This window comes from Puma concolor, chromosome B1 (assembly GCF_028749965.1).
Source record: "Puma concolor isolate L17-30 chromosome B1, mPumCon1.1.hap2, whole genome shotgun sequence".
Classification (NCBI taxonomy): domain Eukaryota; kingdom Metazoa; phylum Chordata; class Mammalia; order Carnivora; family Felidae; genus Puma; species Puma concolor.
This window is the reverse complement of record NC_141670.1, coordinates 97788737-97801367: the sequence shown is the minus strand read 5'-3', so window position 1 is coordinate 97801367 and position 12631 is coordinate 97788737. Positions and strand designations below refer to the sequence as shown.

Genomic DNA, 12631 nt, shown 5'->3' with positions numbered 1-12631 from the left:
TTCATCCAGCAAGGCTGTCATTCAAAATAGAAGGAGAGATAAAAAGTTTCCCAGACAAACAAAAATTAAAGGACTTTGTGACCACTAAACCAGCCCTGGAAGAAATTTTAAGGGGGACTTTCTGAAGGGAGAAAAGGTGAAAAAATATATATAAATAAATAAATACCAAAAGCAACAAAAGATTAGAAAGGACCAGAGAACACCACCAGAAACTCCCAACTCTACAAGCATCATAATGGCAATAAATTCATATCTTTCAGTACTCACTCTAAACGTCAATGGACTCAATGCTCCAATCAAAAGACATAGGGTAACAGAATGGACAAGAAAGCAAGATCCATCTATATGCTGTTTACAAGAGACACATTTTAGACCTAAAGACACCTTCAGATTGAAAATAAGGGGATAGAGAACCATCTATCATGCTAATGGTCAACAAAAGAAAGCTGGAGTAGCCACACTTATATCAGATAATTTAGACTTTAAAATAAAGACTGTATCAAGAGATGCAGAAGGGCATTATATCATAATCAAGGGGTCTATAGACCAAGAAGACCTAACAATTGTAAACATTTATGCACCAAATGTGAGAGCACCTAAATATATCAATTAATCACAAACATAAAGAAACTCATCGATAGTACTACCAGAATAGTAGGAGACTTCAACACCCCACACCCAGCAATGGACAGATCATCTAATCAAAATATCAACAAGGAAACAATGGCTTTGAATGACATGCTGGAACAGATGGACTTAACAGATATATTCAGAACATTTCATCCTACAGCAGCAGCATATACATTCTTCTCCTGTGCACATGGAACGTTCTCCAGAATAGACCATATACTGGGACACAAATCAGCCCTAAGTAAGTACAAAAAGATCGAGTCATACCGTGCATATTTTCAGACACAACGCTCAAAATCAACCACAAGAAAAAATTTGGAAAGGTAACAAATACTTGGAGACTAAAGAACATCCTACTAAAAAATGAATGGGCTAACCAAGCAGTTAAAGAGGAAATTAAAAAGTACATGGAAGTCAATGAAAATGATAACACCACAACCCAAAACCTCTGGGATGCAGCAAAGGAAGTCATAAGAGGAAAGTATATAGCAATCCAGGCCTTCCTAAAAAAGGAAGAAAGATCTCAGATACACAACCTAACTTTACGCCTTAAGGAGCTGGAAAAAGAACAGCAAATAAAACCCAAAACCAGCAGAAGACAGGAAATAATAAAGATTAGAGCAGAAATTAATGCTATTGAAACCAAAAAAACAGTGGAACAGATCAATGAACCAGAAGCTGGTTCTTTGAAAGAATTAACAAAATTGATAAACCACTCGCCAGTTTGATCAAGAAGAAAAAGGAAAGGACCCAAATAAATAAAATCAAGAAGAAAGAGGAGAGATCATAACTAACACAACAGAAATAAAAACAATAATAAGAAAATATTATGATTAATTATATGCCAATAAAAAGGGCAATCTGGAGGAAATGGACAAATTCCTAGAAACATATACACTACCAAAACTGAAACAGGAAGAAATAGAAAATTTGAACAGATCCATAACCAGGAAGGAAATCAAATTAGTAATAAAAAATCTCCCAAAAAACAAGAGTCCAGGGCCAGATGGCTTTCCAGGGTAATTCTATCAAACATTTAAGGAAGAGTTAACACCTATTCTCTTGAAACTGTTCCAAAAAATAGAAATGGAAGGAAAACTTCCAAACTCTTTCTATGAAGCCAGCATTACCTTGATTCTTAAACCAGACAGAGACCCCACTAACAAGGAGAACTATAGACCAATTTCCCTGATGAACATGGATGCAAAAACCCTCAACAAGATATTAGCCAACCAGATCCAACTATACATTAAAAAAATTATTCACCACGAGCAAGTGGGATTTATACCTGGGATGCAGGGCTGGTTCAATATCCACAAAACAATTAACATGATTCATCACATCAATAAAAGAAAGAACAAGAACCATATGATCCTCTCAATAGATGCAGAGAAAGCATTTAACAAAATACGGCATCCTTTCTTGATAAAAACCCTCAAGAAAGTAGGGATAGAAGGATCGTACCTTGAGATCATAAAAGCCATATATGAATGACACAACGCTAATATCATCCTCAATGGGGAAAAACTGAGAGCTTTCCCCTAAGGTCAGGAACAAGACAGGGAGGTCCACTGTCGCCACTGTTATTCAACATAGTATTGGAAGTCTTAGCCTCTGCAATCAGACAACACAAAGAAATAAAAGGCATCCAAAGCAGCCAGGAGGAGGTCAAACTTTCACTCTTTGCAGATGACATGATACTCTATATGGAAAACCCAAAAGATTCCACCAAAAAACTTCTAGAACTGATTCATGAATTCAGCAAAGTTTCAGGATATAAAATCAATGCACAGAAATCAGTTGCATTCCTATACAACAACAACGAAGCAACAGAAAGAGAAATCAAGGAATTGATCCCATTTACAGTTGCACAATAAACCATAAAATACCTAGGAATAAATCTAACCCAAGAGGTGAAAAATTATACACTGAAAACTACAGAAAGTTTATGAAAGAAATTGAAGAAGACACAAAAAAATGGAAGAAGATTTCATGCTCCTGGATAGGAAGAACAAATATTGTTAAAATGTCGATACTACCCAAAGCAATCTACATATTCAATGCAATCCCTATCAAAGTAACACCAGCTAGAACAAACAATCCTAAAATTTGTATGGAACCAGAAAAGACCCTGATTAACCAAAGCAATCTTGAAGAAGAAAACCAAAGCAGAAGACATCACAATCCCAGACTTCAAGGTATATTACAAAGCTGTAATCAAGACAGTACGGTACTAGCACAAGAAGAGACACTCAGATCAATGGAATAGAATAGAGAACCCAGAAATGGACCCACAAACGTATGGCCAACTAATCTTTGACAAAGCAGGAAAGAATATCCAATGGAATGAAGACAGTCTCTCCAGCAAATGGTGCTGGGAAAACTGGACAGCGACATGCAGAAGAATGAACCTGGACCACTTTCTTACACCATACACAAAAATAAAATGGATGAAAGGCCTCAATGTAAGACAGGAAGCCATCAAAATCCTCGAGGAGAAAGCAGGGAAATACCTCTTTGATCTTGCCAGCAACAACTTCTTACTCAACACAACACGTCTCCACAAGCAAGGGAAACAAAAGCAAAAATGAACTATTGGGACCTCATCAAGATAAAAAGCTTCTGCACAGCAAAGGAAACAATCAGCAAAACTAAAAGGCAACCGATGGAATGGGAGAAGATATTTGCAAATGACTTATCCGATAAAGGGTTAGTATCCAAAATCTATAAAGAACTTCTCAAACTCAACATCCAAAAAACAATCCAGTGAAGAAATGGGCAAAAGACATGAATAGAACTTCTCCAAAGAAGACATCCAGATGGCCAACCGACACATGAAAAAATGCTCCATCACTCATCATCAGGGAAATACAAATCAAAACTACCATGAGACACCACCTTACACCTGTCAGAATAGCTAACATTAACAACTCAGGCAACAACAGATGTTGGAGAGGATGTAAAGAAAGAGGTTCTCTTTTGCACTGAAGATGGGAATGCAAACTGGTGCAGCCACCCTGGAAAACAGTATGGAGGTTTCTCACAAAATTAAAAATGGAACTACCCTATGACCCAGCAATTGCACTACTAGGTATTTATCCAAGGGACACAGATATGCTGTTTGGAAGGGGCACATGCACCCCAATGTTTATAGCAGCACTATCAACAATGGCCGAAGTATGGAAAGTGCCCAAATGTCCATCAATGGATGAATGGATAAAGAAGATGTATACATATACAATGGAGTACACTTGGCAATCAAAAAGAATGAAATCTTGCCATTTGCAACTACGTGGATGGAACTAGAGGGTATTATGCTAAGTGAAATTGGTCAGAGAAAGACAAGAATCATATGATTTTACTCATATGAGGACTTTAAGAGACAAAACAGATGAACATAAGGGAAGGGAAACAAAAATAATATAAAAACAGGGAGGGGGAGAAAACAGAAGAGACTCATAAATATGGAGAACAAACAGGGTGGCTGGAGGGGTTGTGGGAGGGGGGATAGGCTAAATGGGTAAGGGGCATTAAGGAATCCACTTCTGAAATCATTGTTTCACTATATGCTAATTTGAATGTAAATTTTAAAAAATAAAAAATTAAATAAAATTTTAAAAAATGAAAAAGAAAAAAAAAGACAAAGAAAGGCAGAATGGACAAAAAAGGAAGACCAATCTATATTCTGTCTACAAGAGACTCACCTCTGTTTTCTTAATTTATTTTTATTTTCTTATTTTATTTATGAAAACACTAGAAACTATAGTTTATTTGTTAACAACTCAGTGTCTGTCCATGATGGAGACACAAGGGTATGGGATAAGCTTAAGATCAGGGGAGTGACTCTTTGTGTTGATTCTTATAGGAAATTGTGAGTTTTTTCCAATAACAGTTATTGATAACAGAGTCAACTGAGTGCATGTACAGTTACTGAAAATTCACTACACAGTTTAGTTATTAATTTACTTTTATATTTAAGTTGTATGCCATTGTGAAAAATCTTGAGAGAATTGAATATTACAGTGTATAATATGTCTGCATTTCTGATTTTTCAACTTGCTGGTTAAACTGTCTACAAGTGTCTTTGCGCTTGTCTGTTCTTGGGGAAGAAAATGTCAAATTGAATATAATTAAGTTTATCAGCTTTTACAGAGAGTTATTTCCACTCTACCACATAAGGACTCTTTCTGTGTACTATATATAGATTATAAAAGTGTAAGCAAACATGCAGAACTTTTGTCACTGAAGAATATTTTAAGTAATTAACACTGTAATTGAAAATAAAAAGTGACATCTTCAATACTGAAAATTTCTTAGCCATTACTTCTTTGAATATTCCCCCTTCCCATTTTCTCTGTCCTATAACTATTATTTATTTATTTACATCCAAGTTAGTTAGCATATAGCACAATAAAGATTTCAGCAGATTCCAGTGATTCATCCCCTATGTATAACAACCAGTGCTCATCCCGTGTCTTCCTTAATGCCCTTTACCCATTTAGCTCATCCCCTCACCCACAACCCCTCCAGCAACCCTCAGTTTGTACTCTGTGTTTAGAGTCTCTTATGTTTTGTCCCCCTCCTTGTTTTTACATTATTTTTGCTTTCCTTCCCTTATGTTCATCTGTTTTGTATCTTAAATTCCACATATGAGTGAAGTCATATGATATTTGTCTTTCTCTGACTTATTTCACTTAGAATAATATAGTCTAGTTCCATCCACGTAGTTGCAAATGGCAAGATTTCATTCTTTTTGATTGCCAAGTACTATTCCAGTGTGTGTGTGTGTGTGTGTGTGTGTGTGTGTGTGTGTGTGTGTGTGTCACTTCTTCTTTATGTTGAGCACTTTTTCATATGTCTGTTAGCCATCTGGATGTCTTCTTTGGAGATGTGCCTATTCATGTCTTTTGCCCATTTCTTCACTGGATTACTTGTTTTTTTTGGGTGTTGAGTTTGATAAGTTCTTTATAGATTTTGGATACTGATGCTTTATCTGATATGTCAGTTGCAATTATCTTCTCCTATTCCATCAGTTGCCTTGCTGTGCAGAAGCTTTTTATCTTGATGAGGTCCCAATAGTTCATTTTTGCTTTTGTTTCCCTTGCCTCCAAAGATGTACTGAGTAAGAAGTTGCTGTGTCTGAGGTCAAAGAGGTTGTTGCCTACTTTCTTCTCTAAGATTTTGATGGCTTCCTGTCTTACTTTTAGGTCTTTAATCCATTTTCAGTTTGTTTTTTGTGTATGGTGTAAGAAAGTGGCCTGGGGTTCATTTTTATGCATGTTGCTATCCAGTTTTCCCAGCACCATTTGCTAAAGAGACTGTCTTTTTACCAATGGATATTCTTTCCTGCTTTGTCAAAGATTAATTGGCCATATGTTTGTGGGTGTATTTCTGGGGTCTTTATTCTGTTCCATTATCTGAATGTCCATGTTTTCGAGACCCACCTTTAACCTAAAGATGCATACAGACTGGAAGTGAAGGGATGGAAAAACATTCACTATGAAAATGGAAGGCACACATAAGCCATGGTGACAATACTTATATCAGACAAAACAGACCTTAAAAAACGATGTAACAAGACACAAAAGAACATTATATAATGATAAAATGACCAACCCAATGAGAAGATATAGCAAATGTAAAAATCTATGCACCCAACACTAGAGCACATAAATACATGAAGCAAATATTAATGGCATAAAGAGAGAAATTGATGGTAATATAATAATAGTAAAGCAGTTTCTCAATCCATTTACATTAACATATAAATCATCCAGGCAGAAAATCAATCTGGAAACAATGTTTTTGAATTACACATTAGACCAGATAGACATAACAGACAACATTCCATCCAAAAAGAATATAATATACATTCTTTCCAAGTGCACATGGAACATTCTCCAGGACATATCACATATTAGGCCAGAAAACCAATCTCAATAAATTTATGAAGAGTGAAATCATATCATGCATCTTTTCCAACTACAACAGTATGAAACTGAAAATGAATCACAAGAAAAAAATGGAAAAAACACAAACACATGAAGACTAAACAACATGATCCTACACAATGAATGGGCCAATGAAGAAATCAAAAAAGATTTTGAGTTCTAAAGAACTCAAAAAATGAAGAACTAAAAAAGAACTAAAAAAAGAACTAAAAAAATGCGTAAACATAAAAATGATAACACAATGGTTCAAAATCTCTGGGAACATAGCTAAAGCAGTTCTAAGAAGGAGTTCCACAGCAATACAAATCTAACTCAAGAAACAAAACTCAAAAAAACAATTTAACCTTACACCTTAAGAAGTAGAAAAAGAAGAACAAACAAAGCTCAAGATCTGTTGAAAAAAGGAATAAAGACCAAAGCAGACATAAGTTACATAGACAAAAGAGAGAGAGAGAGAGAGAGAGAGAAAATCAATGAAATCAAGAGCTAGATCTTTGAAAAGATAAACAAAATTGGCAAACTCATTGCCAGACTCATCAAGATAAAAAGAGAGAAAGAATAAAAATAAATAAAATCAGAAATGGAGGGACACCTGGGTGTCTCAGTCAATTAAGCATCTGACTCTTGGTTTTGGCTCAGATCATGATCTCATGGTTTCATGAATTTGAGCCTTGCATTTGGGCTCCACGCTGAAGGTGTGGAGCCTGCCCTCTCTCTCTGCCCTTCCCCTACTCACGCTGTCTCTGTCTGTCTCAAAATAAATAAACTTTAAAAAATCAGAAATGGAGGCAAGAAGTAACAACTGCTACCACAGGAATACAAAGAATTATAAGAGAATACCATGAAAAATAATGTCCCAACAAACTGAAAATCCTAGAAGAAATGGACAAATTCCCTAGAAACATACAATCTTCCAAAACTGAACCAGGTAGAAATACAAAATTTGAATAGACCAATTACAAGTAACAAAATTGAAGCAGTAATCAAAAAACTATCAAAAGATATAAGTCCAGGACCAGAAGGATTCACAAGTGAATTCTTCCAAATTTTAATACCTATTCTTCCAAATATTCAATACCTATTCTCCTCAAACCGTTTCAAAATATAGAGGAAGAAAAGCTTCCAAATACATTCTCTGAGGCTAACATTACCCTGATACCAAAATCATACAAAACACTCCAAAAAAAGAAAACCACAGGCCAATAGCTCTGATAAACATAGATGTTAAAAATCCTCTACAAAATATTACCAAGCCACATTCAACAATACATTAAAAGGACCATTCAAATATTCATGCAGGATTTATTCCTGTGCTGCAAGGATGGTTCAAAATTCACAAATCTTTAAAAAATTTTTTTCAACGTTTTTTTATTTTATTTTTTGGGACAGAGAGAGACAGAGCATGAACGGGGGAGGGGCAGAGAGAGAGGGAGACACAGAATCGGAAACAGGCTCCAGGCTCCGAGCCATCAGCCCAGAGCCCGACGCGGGGCTCGAACTCCCGGACAGCGAGATGGTGACCTGGCTGAAGTCGGACGCTTAACCGACTGCGCCACCCAGGCGCCCCCAAAATTCACAAATCAATGTTATACACATTAATAAAACAAAGGATTAAACAATCATGTTATCTCAATAGATGCACAAAAAGCATCTGAAAATATTAATTCTCAGCAAAGTGCATTTTGAGGGAACATATCTCAACATAATAAAGGTCAAATATGAAAAATACAAGCTAACATCATACTCAGTGGTAAAAAACTGAAAGATTTTCCTTTAAGATTAGGCATAAGACAAGGATGTCCATTCTCTTCTCTTTCATTCTCCATAGTACCAAAAGTCCTAGCCATAGCAATCAGACAAGGAAAAGAGGAGGCATCCATATTGATAAGAAGAATTTAAACTGCTACTATTTGCAGATGACAGGATACTTTATGTAGAAAAACCTAAAGAGTCTACCAAAAAATCTATTAGAATAAGTGAATCCAGTGAACTTGCAGGATACAAAATTAATACCTAGAAATCAGCTGCATTTCTATATACTAAATAACAAAGTAGCAGAGAGAGAAATTAAGAAAACAGTTCCATTTACAACTGCACCAAAAAGAATAAAGTACCTAGGAATAAACTTAATCAAGAAGGTGAAACACTTATACTCTGAAAACTATAAATCACTGATGAACCAAACTGAAGACGCCACAAATAAATGGAAAGATATTCCATGCTCATGGATTGGAAGAACTAATGTTCTTAAAATGTCCATATACCCAAAGCACTCTACAGAATCAATGCAATCCTTATTGAAATACCAATAGCATTTTTCACAGAATTACAACAAATAATACTAAAATTTGTATGGAGCCACCAATGACCCCAAATAGCCAAAGCAATCTTGAGAAAGAAGAAAAAAGCTAGAGGCATCAGAATTCTAGATCTCAAGAGAGATTACAAAGATGTCATAATGAAAACAACAGGGTACTGGGGAAAAAAAAAAAAAGACACATACATCAATGAAATACAACAGAGAATCCAGAAATAAACCTACACTTATATGGTCAGTTGATCTATGACAAAGGAGGCGAGAATTTACATACAATGGTGAGAAGACAGAATCTTCAATAAATGGTGCTGGGAAAACTGGACAGCCACATGCGAAAGAGTGAAACTGGACCATTTTCTTACATCATACACAGGAATAAACTCAAAATGGATTAAAGACCTAAATTTGAGACCCAAAACCATAAAATTTCTAGAAGAAAACATAGGCAGTAATTTCTTTGACAGCAGCCATGGAAACATTTTTCTAGGTATGACTCTTGAGCCAAATGAAACAAAAGCAAAAATAAATATTGGGACTACACCAAATTAAAATGCATTTGCACAGCAAAGGAAACCATCAACAAAACAAAAAGGCACTTTACTGAATGGGAGAAGATATTTGCAAATGATATATCTGATAAGAGGTTAATATCCAAAATATATGAAGAACTCATACAACACACACACACACACACACATACACACACACACACACACACACAAATAATTCAATTAAAAATCGGCAGAGAACCTGCAGAGACATTTTTCTAAAACAGACATCCAGGGTGCCTTGGTGGTTCAGTCAGTTGAGCATCCGACTTTGGCTCAGGTCAGGTCATGATCTCACAGCTCATGAGTTCAAGCCCCATGTCAGGTCTGTGCTGACAGCTCAGAGCCTGGAGCCTGCTTTAGATTCTGTGTCTCCCTCCCTCTCTGCCCCTCCCCTGCTTGCTCTCTCTCTCTCTCTCTCTCTCAAAAATAAATATTAAAAAAAATTTTTTTGAAGACATCTAGATGGCCACAAACACATGAAAAGAGGCCAACATCATTAAACAGGGAAATGTAAATCAAAACTATAATGAGATACCACCTGCACCTGTCAGAACAGCTGGAACCAAAAAGAACGGAAATAACAAATGTTGATGAGGATGTGGAGAAATAGGAGACCTGGCATTCTGTTGTGTGTGTTGGTGGGAATGTAAATTGTTATAGTCACTGTAGAAAACAGTATGGAGGTTCCTCAAAAAATTAAAAATAAAAATAGTACATGATCCAGTAATTCCACTATTGGGTATTCACCTAAAAAAAACAAAACACTAATATGAAAACATATATGCACCCCTATGTCTACTGCAGCATTATTTACAATACCCAAGATATGAAAGCAACCCAGTGTCCACAGATAGATGAATGGGTAAAGAATACACACACACACACACGAATATTACGTAGCGATGAAAAAGGATGAGATCTTGTCATTTGCAATAACATGGATAGACACATGAAGTATGAAGTGAAATCAGAAAAGACAAATACCATATGATTTCACTTATATGTGGCATCTAAAAAGCAAAATGAATAAACGAGCCAAAAGCAGAATCAGACATATAAATATAGAGAACTGATGGTTGCTAGAAGGGAAGAGTGTGGGGGGATGTGTAAAATGGATGAAGGGGAATGGAAGATATAGGCTTCCAATTATGGGCTGAATAAGTCACAGAATAAAAGACACAGCACAGGGAATATGTCCATAATATTATAATAGCATTGTATGGTGACAGAAAGTAGCCACACTTCTGGTGGAACACAGCATAATGTATAGAGCTGTTGAATCACTGTACACCTGATACTAAAGTAATATTGTGTGAATTATACTCAAACAAAAAATAAACAAAATTTAAAACCAAAAACTCTAGGGGCGCCTGGGTGGTTCAGTCGGTTAGGCGGCCAACTTCGGCTCAGGTCATGATCTTGCGGTCCGTGAGTTCGAGCCCCGCGACGGGCTCTGTGCTGACAGCTCAGAGCTTGGAGCCTGTTTCAGATTCTGTGTCTCCCTCTCTCTGACCCTCCCCCGTTCATGCTCTCTCTCTCCCTGTCTCAAAAAATAAATAAACGTTAAAAAAAAAATTTAAAACCAAAAACTCTAAAATTTATGTGGAGAGGCAAAAAATCCAGAATAGCCAACATTGTGTGTGTATGTGTATATACACATACATATGCATAACGGAATGTTATTCGGCCATAAAAAGAATGAAATCTTGCCATTTGCAATGACATGGGTGGAGCTAGAGAGTAATAAGGCTAGGCCAAATAAATCAGTCATAGAAAGCTTTACCATATGATTTCACTCATGTGTGTAATTTTTTTTTAAGTTTATTTATTTTGAAAGAGAGAAAGAGGGAGGAGCAGAGAGAGAGAGAATCCCAAGCAGGCTCTCTCCATTGCCAGCATGGAGCCTGATGTGGGGCTCAAACCCACAAAGGATGAGATCATGACCTGAGCCAAAATCAAGAGTCAGATGCTTAACCAACTAAGCCACTCAGGTGCCCCTCATGTGTGAAATTTAAGAAACAAAACATATGGTCAAAGGAAAAAAAGACACACAATCCAAGAAACAGACTCTTAGCTACAAAGAACAAACCAATGGTTACCAAAGGGGAAGTGTGTGGGGGGGTGTTGGATAGGTGATATTGGTGATGTGGATTAAGGAGTGCACTTGTCATGATGAGAACTGGGTGATGTATGGAATTGTTGAATCACTATATTGTACATGTGAAACTAATATAACACTGTATGTTAACTATACTCGCATTAAAAGAAACAAAAAACAAAAGAAAAACTACCTTTTAAAAAAAGTCAATATAATACCTGATATTAATGGAATAAAGGATTAACATCCTGCCCCCCCTCAAGAAAAAAAAAAACCCACAAAAAAACCCAGTATGGATAGTCAATTATATGAATTTCTAAAAATTCAACGGCAAAGCAAGGCTACTTGGAAGACTGGACTCTGAAACCAACCGTTCAAGCATTAGAACATATAACCTTTAAGGAAGGATTCCAGAAATGAAGGGAAAAGTTGACTTTTCTCTAAATAGTATTTTAGTTTGCAAGTAGACAAACTTAAGTAAACTTAATATATCCATTAATGTAAAAGAAAACAGTTTTCCATTTATAAACAGAAGATCTATGTTTGTGTAGTAGTTCATTATAAATCCTTAATGAATACCACAATCTTTTCATCTACAAAAAGTGGATCATTCCAATCTTATAAAGGTCTCTTTTGATCAATAGTGTGAGATCTCTTAAATGTTAAGTGGCTATACAAATGACATTATAATTCATAGCAATATGCCAAAAATAAAGAACAGAGTTCAATTTCTTAAAGCACCGCACACATTCATTGCAGTAACCGATGGAATAAACAGAGGTGTAAATGGTGTTTAAGCTAGGTAATATTTTTTTTCCTATGCTCTTCTGTCAAGTTTAAACGTTTGAACTCTTAAAATCCTTCACAGAAATGGAACTAGTTTTCCAGACCGTGAATTGAGTAGCCTACCAGCTGTAAGTCTCCTCTTTCAGTCTAGTTCGTTTACTCACAGCGAACTCGGTCTTCTGAAAGTTTGACTGCCAACATTTCCCAGTATTGCCACAAGACGCCCGAGCACTTCCGGTCCTAGGCCCTAATGAAACTTCAGCAAGCCGTGAAGCAGAGCCTGTTACGCATGCGCACC

General features: G+C 36.2%; 1 long non-coding RNA gene across 3 annotated transcripts in view; it reads right to left on the bottom strand.

Annotated features, from left to right (window-relative positions):
* The window catches only part of LOC147581769 (uncharacterized), a 70216-nt gene extending 57605 nt beyond the window's left edge, over positions 1–12611 (bottom strand). Inside the window, exon 1 of one of the 3 annotated variants that reach the window (XR_015250233.1) lies at positions 12498–12611. This is a non-coding gene — a long non-coding RNA (uncharacterized LOC147581769). Of the gene's footprint in view, positions 1–12456 lie in introns of all 3 variants that reach the window. The other 2 variants (XR_015250232.1, XR_015250234.1) reach the window with 2 other exon arrangements.
* Between the last annotated feature and the right edge of the window lie 20 nt (positions 12612–12631).